The sequence below is a fragment of the Pelobates fuscus genome, chromosome 10 (genome assembly GCF_036172605.1).
Source record: "Pelobates fuscus isolate aPelFus1 chromosome 10, aPelFus1.pri, whole genome shotgun sequence".
Classification (NCBI taxonomy): Eukaryota; Metazoa; Chordata; class Amphibia; order Anura; family Pelobatidae; genus Pelobates; species Pelobates fuscus.
Window position 1 is genome coordinate 8,319,186 of NC_086326.1, and position 13,338 is coordinate 8,332,523.

The window sequence follows — 13,338 nt, forward strand, 5'->3', positions numbered from 1 at the left end:
GCTTGGGGAGTGGGGAGTGGATATCCGGGATAGGGCAGGGCCATGGGATATGGGAAGGGGTAGGGCCAGGCTGGGGAGGGGAAGGAGGTGGGGTATTGAGCTGGGGTGGAGATGGGAGGGAACGGAGAGGGATTGGTAGGGGTGGGTGTAGAGGGAGGAGCCGGGGCAAGGGCGGAGGAGGTGGTTAGTTGGGTGGAAGAAGAGGGGAGGGGGTCATGAACAGAGAGAGAGTGTAGGGCAGGAATGGCAGATGAAATGTTAGGGGAAGGTATAGCAGGTAGCGTAGGGATGGATGAGGATGATGGGAATGTTAAAGATGGGGCAGGGGAAAAGAAAGATCCATCAGAATTCAGGACCGGGCAGACAGGGGAGGTGATGGGATGGGTATTGGGAGTGGGGAACATAGTCAGCTGGCTATCACTTATTGCTGACTGAACCTTGGGGATAGACATTCCCTGGGCGCCGGTTTTGGGCGCTGGCTGAGGATAGACCCCAGCAACACAATTATTATGATACACAAACAATTTCACACCTTTATGATTTATCTCTTCCTCAACCCAACCTTCTAGCTGAATAGCCTTCGCTACTCTATACCATGCTTCAGCAGTCTTTAATAAACCATTATCTGTAAGTTTGCCTTTCTTTTCTGTCAGTAACCTACGCCAACTTTCTGGTTGCAATCTTCCACATGTCGGTACAGCAATTCTACATACTTTCGCAATCTTTTCAACACCTTTAACCATTTCCTCACCCTCTCTGTCTTCGACTAAATCACATGCTAACCAGCCCTTACTGGGCTTGCTTAAATCCTGTCCCATAATCCCTTTACCCCTATACCAGCGTCCTAGATATAGGGAGAGAGAAGGAAAACTGAACAAGAACGTCTACAATGCTCGACTGCCACCCGAGAATCGTGGGACTTTCTCAGGTGCGTCTTCCCAAAACGTAGACTAGTCACTGAATCCGCCTACCCGGGGTGGTAGACACGGATTGGAGCGAGGTGAGAAGTGTGTGACCAATCACTTCTCTTTCAAGAGAAATGGGAGTGGATAGTATAATAATATAGGAAGTTTAGAAAAGATGAAAGGCAAGGAAAAATCCTTAGAGACAGACACAGGAGTTCATGAGACTCCTAATAAAACAGACAAGACAACAATACAATTGAAATACAGTGCATGCATTACAGTTCAAATAAAATCAACAATAATCCCTTTCCTTCTACATGTGCTTACTCCAAAGTCACCTTTCTCAACCTCGTAGTGTCCCCGCTCGGAGAACGACTTTCGTAAGTCTCACTACCAGCGGCCAAGGATAACAGCTAACACCGGTCCGAAATCCTTTCCAGCCTCCCTCTACTCTGCAGTCCACAAGAATGTGGCCACGTCTATCCTCACTCCCGTAGTGCCCCTATAAAACCCACTTATAAGTCTCACTACCACGTGATGCGAAAAACAAGCAATACCTGCCTGAATTCCCCCAGGAAACAAAGTCCCCTGCCACAAGGCTAAGTCTCCTACCACGATTAAATAATCAGTGGACCTTCAGCTCAACTAGAGCCGAAGGGTCCGGGTCAGGACGTCCCCAACTCAACTAGAGCTGGATGGTCCGGGTCAGGACGTCCCCAACTCAACTAGAGCTGGATAGTCCGAACGCGCACAGTGAAGCTAGCTAGGCTATCAAAGTGACACAAACTTGGATCACAGGAAACTATGATTCTACACAGATCCCACAGTTCCACAAACTTCTTTTTCCTTACAGCCACAGCCACGAGGCTCCTAAAAGAAGTAAACAGGCAAAGAAGACCCCCCAGGAACACATCCACGGGTCAACCCCTCTTTTTCCTTACAACCACAGCACCGTGGTTCCTAAAAGAGGTAAAACAGGCAACAGAAGACCCCCCAGGAACACATCCACGGGTCAACCCCCCTTTATCCCAAAAGGGGTAAAATACAAACAGATAGACAGACACACAGAAGACCCAGGCAAATCCCCTCAGGTCCACCCCCCTTTATCCCAAAAAGGGGAAAACAAGCAAGACAGAACCCCAGGCAAATCCCCTGCAGGTCCACCCCCCCTTTATCTCAAAATGGGGAAACAGGCAAACAATTCAAACACAATTCAAACACGCCCAGGCAACAGATAGACTAAAATGCAGGTAAACAAGTGAGTAACGAGACACCGGGCAAGATATTACCTGTCTTTGATGTCCTCCCGGGAAGCAGTCACAGACACGTGGACGGGTCAATCAAAGGGGCCGGAACGTACCGGTGGCTCTGCAGAAGTCTCTACCGTGTATCTGGAGGTGATCAATCTCCCTTCCTTCCCCCTGGATTCCTCCGTCCACCCTTGTCTTCCTTAGGACGGCTCACCGGCCGGACATAGCCCGATGCCCCACGTTGGGCGCCAAGTTGTTATGGTACTTTTTGAAAGTAAACCAAAATGTTCAAAGTCTATCTGTTCCTGTCCAAATCAATAAAATTAAATTGCGTATATACGCTGAAGTAATTAAGTCTGACACACGAGGTTCAGGTTAAAATAACTTCGAGAAAGTTTATTGGCAAGTGAAGAAAAAGCGGGCGCGCAGGCCCTTTTAAGAGGCATTTTGCGTCATCATTGATTATTAGAATATCAGCAAATAAACATCATCAATTGGATTAATTGTTAAGTGACGGGGTTAGTGTCTTACCTATTGGTTCGTAAAATTAAGAGGTTAGTCCCGTGCCCACCCATCAGAGGTGGGATTATTCTGGACACGGGTGGGGGACAAGGGGGTCCTAAGCGTCATTTTACACGGTCAATGATATCAGGCTTTATGTCCAGGTGCAAGGTCTCTTATGAATAGAACATTTCATTACTACTGTGTTCTGTGGCCTTCAAACTGTACTATCTTACAAGCTCTAAGGAGTAGCCAGCAAGTCTTAAGGAGTAGCCAGCACCTCCTGGTACTTGTCCTTGAAGGAAAACACGGTCTTTGTCTACTGTATTAATTGGGTTGAGAAGTTCAGTCACGTAATGTAGTTTTAAAATGAACAAGTTAAGTCATGAGGACAAAATGGAGGATTTGAAGAAGTCAGGTTAGGAGGACAAAATGGAGGATTGTCACAATATAAGGTTAAAATGGAGTTAGTACAATAATTCAATACAAGTACAATAATAATTTTTAATAATTCCACATCACTAAGATCAGTGATATCGGATGCCTGCCATGCTCTACACTTGCCCATAAGCTAATGTATATTCACCTCTCTTCACTGAAGTTATCTTGTATATTAAGTTTAAAAATAGGTGTTCACATGCTGATAAGATTGCAACTAACACTGTATTACCCAAAGCATGTATTATTTTACTTATTTGTCTCATGTGATAACTTTGCTCACCTGCAAAATAAAACATAAAGAATTTAATAAACATAACATGGTGCACGGGTAACAGAGGCGACCTAGCTAAGCATCCGGCATCATCACTTTTTATTTTATGTCACTCACTCTTCTTTGGACAAAATCAACTGTTTAATTAAGCGGTTTAATATAAAAATTGTGCACATTATCATGCCACTGTCTACCATGTAGGAAACTTGAAATACGCTGTTGTGGCGCTTGTTGAAATATTGTGTTTAGCTGCACTTCTAAAAATAAAGAATTAAAAAAATAAAAACAAGAAAACCTTTTGAATGATCCCCTTTTACCTCAGGATGCATATTAGCATTAGAAAGGAATGTGAGGCAGAGTGTAAAACAAAGCTCTGTGCTGACTGGCGTCCCATAGACGTCTTCGTTAAGGGGTTAATTGTCTGCAATTCAAAGCAAGCTTCAAATCTTAAGCTAAAATAGCAGAAAAGAAAGCAGTTGACAAAAACATGGCCAAAAATCACTCCATCCAAGTATACTGTATATGAGCTTGCGTGCCACTAACTGACATTCTAAGTCATTATTCTGGAAAGGCTCCGTGCCTTGGATGCAACGCTGGCATTGATTACAGACGGTAATACCATCGATCTGAAAATCCTTCCGTCCCCAATAATGAGAGACCCCACGAGTCCTCCCAACGTGGACCGACATCCAGCCACAAGAGCTTCCTACAGGGAAACTTATTTTTATGGTCCACCAGCTAATATGGACTACAACTCCGAGGAGTCTTATCCAGTGATAAGACTAAAATCACACATGTGGTAGGATTCCAAACACAGCTTTAGAGGAAAAACAGATAATGACGGTGAAACGTAATGTTAATATTATCATTTAATAAGTTCAATATAATATTTTAAAATATATTTAATAGTATGTAATAATATTCAAGTATACATTTTAAATAAATATGGAATACCTGGGGCGTGGCTGTAATTACTGCCAAAACCCACAGATTATGGTGCCAGGGGGGTCCGGGTGCCTTCCCATTGTAAGTATTCAATCAATGTTAGGATGGTTTCACTTCTTACCTGAGGTCGCTGGGCATTGCTCCCCGTCTCCACTACTTTCTAGGAAGAAGCTTCCGTTAGCTATTTTGTGCCAAGAGCGTTAGCTGATAACGGCCACAGGGTATTTGTGGCACCATAACCACTACAGTGGGTATGAAACATTGTAGGCCTGGTGTGACTCTTGAAACCTGTTAAAACAAATAATCTTGGGCTCAATCTAAAAAACAATCTCACAAAAGACACGTCTACCGACGCAGTTTTTCAGAATCAGCTAACAAAAGGCACAAAGTAAATCAGAGCAAAATGTGTGCAAGAGCAGCAGAGATTAAAATATATAAATATATATGAAAACGATAAAGAAATAAAATGACTTTTTTCACTTTATTCTTTCATGTGCAGTATTTATTTTTGTCTCTGCTGCGTTTGCTCACGCTCGGTCTCATTTCTTGAAACCTGTTGCTTGTTATATGTGCCTAGTTTCTGACTGATATTCATGTCGTTGACGAACTGCCTTTGCCAATGATGAGACTCCCCCACCCCTGCCATTTGTGATGTAAGTTTGATAAATTAATGGAGGTTAATGAGCGAAGGATGCGGTTAAATGACCTCTGGGAACTGGAGACTGATCAATCATCGGTCAATTACAGAGAAATTTTTATAAATTACAAAACTGTAATATTGTAATAAAAAGGCAACACTTTATGTAGACGGACGTGGTCTGACGTCACATTATAAGCTTTCTTTGCATATTAACTCATTCACTCAATGTGGAGTTTATTTTAATTAGAAACAAACGAGCCTGACCTAGTATGAATAAGCTGGCACATACAGCTAGTCTGTGTACATTTTCATTTGCAGATATACTGGGGCTTATAGAGTTTAGACATCATTCTCCCTTTTAGCATAACGGAATAAGGATCATTTATTTTGTCTATATAAAAGAGAGAGTTTTATTCTCATCAGACGTGTAATAGCTTTCTTTGCCGTCTGATGAAAAATCTGGTAATGGGATTGATATGATGACTGTATATGGTTGTTTATTTTTGATTACTGGTTAATTTGCGTGATTGTTCCACTTATTGGATATAGCGAGACACCAGGAAACACCGGGAGACGGCCAAGGTAATTCACTACACAAAGAATTGGCTAAAATAATTGTGAAACAATTCAATCAAACTGTCGCTACAGCGGAGAATTTATCCGAACCAGCTAGTGTCTGGCCAAAATATACTGTGTTTAGCGAATAACCCTGTGAGGATTACAGAGCCCTCGTTACATTTTATTCATGTGATTATGAAGACATACAGGACTATTAAAGTTTGTGTTTGAACCGAACCATTTATAAAATTATGCTTATAATACAGATATATTAATTAATATAATGTATAGATATTAGTAGACATGCGTATATATGTATAAATCACATAAATTGAGTAACAAAAACACACACACACACACATATTATATATATATACACACACACACACACTATATTTATATACGTGGTCGGGACACAAGAGGCCACAAACTGTAATAAATAGGAATAACATAATACACGTAACATAGGGAATATACGTAAGTCGGTTGAGGTGTGCTGAATCGGACGTACCAGTAGGCCTGTACAATAAAGAGGGCCCACCTAAGGAATTAGTTCAGAAAAACTAAGTGTTCTGAGAACTGGGAGTGGAAGGTGAGATATGTGCTGTGCCCATCACGATACGGTTACTAGCTGGAAAATAGCCAAAACTAGTCCTTCCCACAACTCTAAGCTCGTAACTTTATCTTTGTGGTCTGGGCAGAAAACGCCCTAAGAAAAAACCATAACATAATACACGTAACATAGGGACTATACGGAAGTCGGTTGAGATATGCCCAAATCGACGTATCGGTAGGCCGGTCAAATAGAGAGGACAAAAATTGATACAGCAAAGGGCAATTACTCTATCAAACCTTGGAAAGGTTCTATTTCTGGTTGGGGAATATAGTGAATATATGCTGAAGATTTCCCCTGCCCCAATGTCACTATAATATGGACTGGTATGTTTTATTAGAAGCAGTGGATGCTGCCCCTATCCCGAATGAGTGTCCTGAATACAGTGTAGGATTCAGGCCTAATCTAATCAGTAAAATTCTTATATACAGAATGAATTTCATGGTAGTTAGAATATAAGTTCTATTCATGAAGTGAAACAATGGTTGTTTAGGGGACGAGTGAATTACAGACATGTAATAGTCTAAATCCTAATAGGACACCACTTATTATGTTTATGGTCAATTGGTATTTCGATAATTTGACCCATTTGGCTGGTTTCTTATGGAGCAAACTGCATAATGGTCTGAATGTTTTATTCAACGGACAACTTTTAAACACTGCTCTGTTTTAGTAAAGCTTTCACTAATACATTCTCTGGGTCTAAGGAATCCACAGAATGACAAGTATATTTCAGTCTTAAAGGACCACTATAGTGCCAAGAAAACAAACTTGGGTCTTTAGGTCCCCCCACCCTCAGGGTCCCACTCTCGCCAGGCTGAAGGGGACTGAAGGGGTTAAACTCTTACCTTTCTCCAGCGCCAGGCTCCCTTGGCGCTGGGGAACTCTCCTCCGTCTTCCGACGTCAGTGCCGAATGCGCACCGAATGCATTCAATCAGTCCATAGGAAAGCATTCCTCAATGCTTTCCTATAGACGCCAGCGTCTTCTCACTATGATTTTCACAGTGAGAACCGCGGAAGCGCCTCTAGCGGCTGTCAATGCGACAACCACTAGAAAATTGCTGAAACTGCTATGTTTACTGCTGCAGGGTTAACCCTAGATGGACCTGGCACCCAGACCACTTCATTGTTAGTATGAGACTCAAAAGGAGAGGAGGCATTTAAACCAGATAGTGATCTAAATATATCACTGTTATAGGGAGTATCTTGTGGTTTCTGAATACCTTTTAGTTTGTTTCATTTGATATGATGACATGAAAGTATAATTGTTATGATATAAGGTCAGTATGTGAGTTGGTATCCCAGTAAGGTCCATTTTTATTTTATTATGTGAAAGTTTTAACCTAAGGTGGCAAAACGAAGTAAGGTTACAAAAAATATTAAATTGAGAATATGTTATGAATATAAAACTATCCTTAAAATATTTTACACATATTTGAATGACCTGCTATATGACCGAATAGTATTTGCCAAAAGTGCTGCTTGTGCTAGATGTCTGCTATGATTAATAAGGCTATTTAATCCATAATTAATTGGTGAAAGTTCAGGGTTTCTGTTGCATGTCGTGGGACTGTTGGGTGTGCTTGAATAAATTGGTTAAAAGTTGAAACAAGGCAATGGGTCACCTGAAATATTGTTGTTTCCTGGTACATGTGCACATGTCAAACAAAACTGGTACTTTGCTGATAACCAAGTAAATTTCGCCATAAATGTCATAATGGTCAAGGACTGTGACTGCCCATTAATTTACAATTAAAACATATAGCTCGATTGTCAGACAAGCATTTAACAGTCTGACAGGACCATAAGTGGCCCCAGGTTTGGGGTGCGGCTACTATAGGGTACACCTCAAAATGAGCTGATGTGTGTTAACATGCATTTAGATCATTAGCCCCTGTTGGCCAAGTGCTGCATAACCAATCATCATTATGGTAAATTGCTGCAAAGCCAGTTGAGGATGCACCATCAGTCCAGATTGTGGTTGACTTATCTGCTAGAGGTGGAAGAACCATAGACTTCCCATTCTACTCGCGTAGAAACCCTTGCCACATAGTAACTATGATGAAACTACTTGGTGCCTGCAACAGAGCCCCGTTCATTTGTGTGTCATTTGTGTGTTTTCCTCTGAATTACTGTGTTTCCCCTAGCTTGTTACTGTGTTTTCCATAGCTTTTCGTGTGTCATGCCTGTTTTCCCATTCGGGAGTGTTCATAGAAAGGGACCCAATTCGTCTCCCGAACGGGGACCACCCCAGTGCCTCATTGGAGCGTTCCCACTTGCAACGTTCGCACTTGCAACATAAGTGTGATGCCACAAGGGAAGTAATTAATGAGTGCTCCCTTGGGTGGCTGCCATTTCTTATAGAAAAACGCCAGCCAGGGGGAGCATTGGTACCCCGAAAGGAGACGCTTCCCTTGCAGGTTTCAGAATGGGAACCTCGCGAACGGAGACTAGGGAACGTGCCGTGGTGGGGACTTCTGAGGTTCATGGGGACACTTTTGGGGCACTGGCGAGTTTGGCGGGCTTCGCTGTGCCTGGGAGACAAAGGGACGACCTCTTTTCCTGCGCTTTGGCTCCCAGGCACAGAGACTCCTGGGATGAAGACCCCCCTTTCGTTCTGTGTGGGAGACCCCTCGCCTGGGGGGGTGGGCTTTCCCTACCTGGGAGACAAAGGGACAGCGACCTCTTTCCCGCCTTTGGCTCCCAGGTGGGGAGAATCCTGGGGTATGATCCCTGTCTGTTTGGGATGAAGACCCCTTGCATTGGGCTATGCATAAAAGCTGTGTGCACCAATAAAGATGGTCAGAGTTGTATGCTTTATCTAGTCTCGACTGATGTTTGGGGAAGGTATTGCTGAACCACTGAGTTTACTTGTATGCTGTACTTTGATTCCTGGGAACGTAGGAATCAGCGCCGGAACTGCGAGCTACCATCACTAAATACCTAGCAATTCGGGAGGAACCAAATTAATGGGTAATGGAATACCAGCATTCGTTACAGTAACGTCTACCATAACGTGGGTATCTATGAGATCTAGACTATCCTCGTTAACTAAATCAGTTAATAAACAGAGTAGCCACAAAATAAAGGACCGGCCTTGAGGGATTAATTAAACTTTGAGATTAATCTGGACACCAAGATTGAATCTCCAGCCTATTAGAAGAAATAATATATATATGGATAACTTAATTTAATAACTTAATACAAGATACAAGAAAAAGAGTATAAATTAATAAATACTGAAAATATAACCAGAGGAGTCTAACCGCAGGTAAGCCTCCTACTTACAATAAGATGTATATATATATACAGCCAAAAGTACAAGATAGCTCTCCAGGGACTTCCAAGTCGAATGAATAAAACTTAGCTTTTATTAGCTCAAAATAAAAATCAACGTTTCAGTCTGTATCACAGACTTTTTTTTTTAATATATATATTTAAGGTTTATATTGAATTGTTTTGAGAAAATTCAAACTATGTCTTTATTAATCTTTTGGAGGAAGCTGTTTCCTGTTGTAATTGAGAGGAGTCTAATTTTTAGACAGATTTCAATTGAGTGAGGTTGAGTAGGAGCTGAACATTGATTGAAATAGAACCACACTCGAATCTTATCTGAACAAAGTTGAACTTCAGGTCGCAATCACTAACAGTAGCAATATTCTTAGTAATGAGTGGCAACTGGTCACAAAAAAGTATCAACGAGGCTGTAAATAGAACTAGACCAGCGGTAGTCAACCTTTTAATACCTACCGCCCACTTTTGTATCTTTGGTGATGGTAAAATGTCCTTACCGCCCACCAGTGCCAGCAGCACCAATTTAAAAGTTTTTTTTTTTTTTTTAAATATGTACTTCTCTATATGTAATGTCTCTATTTTTTTAATTCTATGTTTTTTTTATGTGTGTCTGTGAGGTGCTGTGTGTGTGTGTGTGAGAGGTCCAGTGTGTATATGAGAGGCACAGTGTGTGAGAGGGGGGAAGTGTGTGTGTGTGTGTGTGTGTGTGTGTGTGTGTGAGAGAAGGGGGCAGTGTGTGTGTGTGTGTGTGTGTGTGTGAGAAGGGGGCAGTGTGTGTGTGTGTGTGAGAAGGGGGCAGTGTGTGTGTGTGTGTGTGTGTGTGAGAAGGGGCAGTGTGTGTGTGTGTGAGAAGGGGGCAGTGTGTGTGTGTGTACGTGAGAAGGGGGCAGTGTGTGTGTGTACATGAGAAGGGGGCAGTGTGTGTGTGTACGTGAGAAGGGGGCAGTGTGTGTGTGTACGTGAGAAGGGGCAGTGTGTGTGTGTACGTGAGAAGGGGCAGTGTGTGTGTGTACGTGAGAAGGGGCAGTGTGTGTGTGTACGTGAGAAGGGGCAGTGTGTGTGTGTACGTGAGAAGGGGCAGTGTGTGTGTGTACGTGAGAAGGGGGCAGTGTGTGTGTGTACGTGAGAAGGGGGGCAGTGTGTGTGTGTGTGTACGTGAGAAGGGGGGCAGTGTGTGTACGTGAGAAGGGGGGCAGTGTGTGTGTACGTGAGAAGGGGGGCAGTGTGTGTACGTGAGAAGGGGGGCAGTGTGTGTACGTGAGAAGGGGGGCAGTGTGTGTACGAAGAGGCAATGTGTGTGTGAAGGGTGCAGTGTGTGTGAGGGGGGGCAGTATGTGAGGGGTGCTGTGTGTGTGTGTGTGTGTGTTAGAGGTGCCGTGTATGTGAGGGGGCAGTCTGTGTGTAAGGGGGCACTGTGTGCGTGCATGCGTGAGGGGTGCATAGGGTCTATGCGGTGTGTAAAATCTATCTTAATATCTCCCTCTCACTTCTTCTTACCTTTTATCAGGGGGTGAAACATTATGCTGCAAGCGCTTGTGGTCCAGCCATAGGAGCTGCAGGCTGCCTCTCTTGTCCTCCTGCTAGAACAGCACTGTGTCAGAGTGTTGCCATGGTAACAGGTAGCAACGCTCCGACCAGCCTGCTCGCGGGCGGAACATAGAGCCTTCCATACCCTTCCCTCCTTCTGTTGGCCGGTGAGATAGATCTTTAGTCTCCTTACCAGCCAAGGACGACTTACAGCAAGGCTGGCTCTGCATGGGCCGGCAGGGAAGATGAAAGGATCTTCCCTGCCGGCCTTGGTCCATGGTCATTGAGGCCCACCGGGTGTTTTCTGCAGAACCTACCACCACCCACCTGAAATCCCACTAGTGGGCAGTAGGGGCCAGGCTGACTACCGCTGAACTAGACTAGAAGAAGAAATGAATATTTCTATCTGCCTGTCAGTCTGTCTATTTAGCTTTCTATTTCTGTCTGTTTTTCACCTAGTTTGGAGTAAATGCCTTTTACACATCAAAACGGACACGATGTTGTGCTTTTAGAGATTGTTTTATTTTAATGTTAATAACAGATGATGAGAAATGATAGAATCAATGCCATAAAGACATTTCCATCTTTTTTCAATTAGCGATTCTGTTGTTTTAAGATGTGACTTCTTGGTGATACTCATGAATATTCTGGCGTCGTTCTCTCGCCGCGAATCGTGCGTTCATGCAGAACATTTTGTTCGGGACGCTTACTGCGCATTGGTTCCTGCTTTGGCTCATTGAGGGTAACCAAGAGAATTGCAGATGTTTTTTTGGAATTCGGGCAAGGAGATTCCAAGCTCGATGCAGACAGATGATAATTTATGATAAAAAAATCTCAAACTATGTTCTCGTTCCTTCGTGCTGGAGTTATATTAGAATGTGATTGTGTTTATATTTCTCTCTGATCTTTGAACTGACAGCAATATTTTCATCACTGCAAGACAAGCCTAATATTAACTTTGTGAATATTATCTATCGTTCAATAAAAGTGCGGGGAACGATGAGAGAAACACGTGGCACTGGATGAGAAAGCCACATAATAAGGTCACACAGAAACTTGTGCCCGGGGCCACATTGGCAACATTGAGCCCAGAGGCAAGTCAGTATGTTTTTACTAGAGAACCTTTTGATGAGCATCGAGTATGGCACTCAGAGAGCAAATAATAGGTGAATATTTATTACATCAGCTTCAATCACTCCATGTTTAACTCCCTCCCAGGCACCCTTCCTTCACTTTACAGAGCATGAAACCATTTATGATTATTATATAATAACTCATTGTAACTAGGGGCATTGTTAGGGAGTGGTTTTAGGGGCTAAATCCCCAGATTTCTACCCTGATACCACCATTTTGAAGGATATCCACACTAATCTTTTGGTTAGTAGATAAAACACTAGTATTTACAAGTTGCAAGGCTTTGGGGAGAGGTGCAGTCACCCCCCTAGGTGACAAGTACAATGGGGTGCCGTCTAAAGATTTTGCTGTACCCCTCTCCTTTACACTGGTACCTTAGCAGAATCGCTGCTGTGTACATTTCTTTCAATGTGTGCTTTAAGGTCTGGCAGGTAACAGTTGGGAATAATCTGTGAGATATCCTGACCTATCTACACACCCACCACGTCCTTCATCTTGTTTAATTACAATCCTGCTGCCACATTACAAGAGTCACCGGGCTTGGGGAGCAGAGACACAAGGGGGGGTTAGACGAGACTGAGGAAGAAACACAAAGTTTATAAGGGAAATTACTTATAGAGACACGGGGGTATTAACAAGATGGGGAGAGACACACAGTAAGATCATGAGAGGTTAGGAGAAAGAGACACACAGGGGGGTTAGGAGAGATTAGGGGAAAGAAACACACAGGGGGTTAGGAGAGATTACGGGAAAGAAACACACAGGGGGGTTAGGAGAGATTAGGGGAAAGAAACACACAGGGGGGTTAGGAGAGGTTAGGGGAAAGAAACACACAGGGGGGTTAGGAGAGATTAGGGGAAAGAGACACACAGGGGGGTTAGGAGAGATTAGGGGAAAGAAACACACAGGGGGGTTAGGAGAGGTTAGGGGAAAGAAACACACAGGGGGGTTAGGAGAGATTAGGGGAAAGAAACACACAGGGGGGTTAGGAGAGATTAGGGGAAAGAAACACACAGGGGGGTTAGGAGAGGTTAGGGGAAAGAAACACACAGGGGGGTTAGGAGAGATTAGGGGAAAGAGACACACAGGGGGGTTAGGAGAGATTAGGGGAAAGAAACACACAGGGGGGTTAGGAGAGGTTAGGGGAAAGAAACACACAGGGGGGTTAGGAGAGATTAGGGGAAAGAGACACACAGGGGGGTTAGGAGAGATTAGGGGAAAGAAACACACAGGGGGGTTAGGAGAGGTTAGGGGAAAG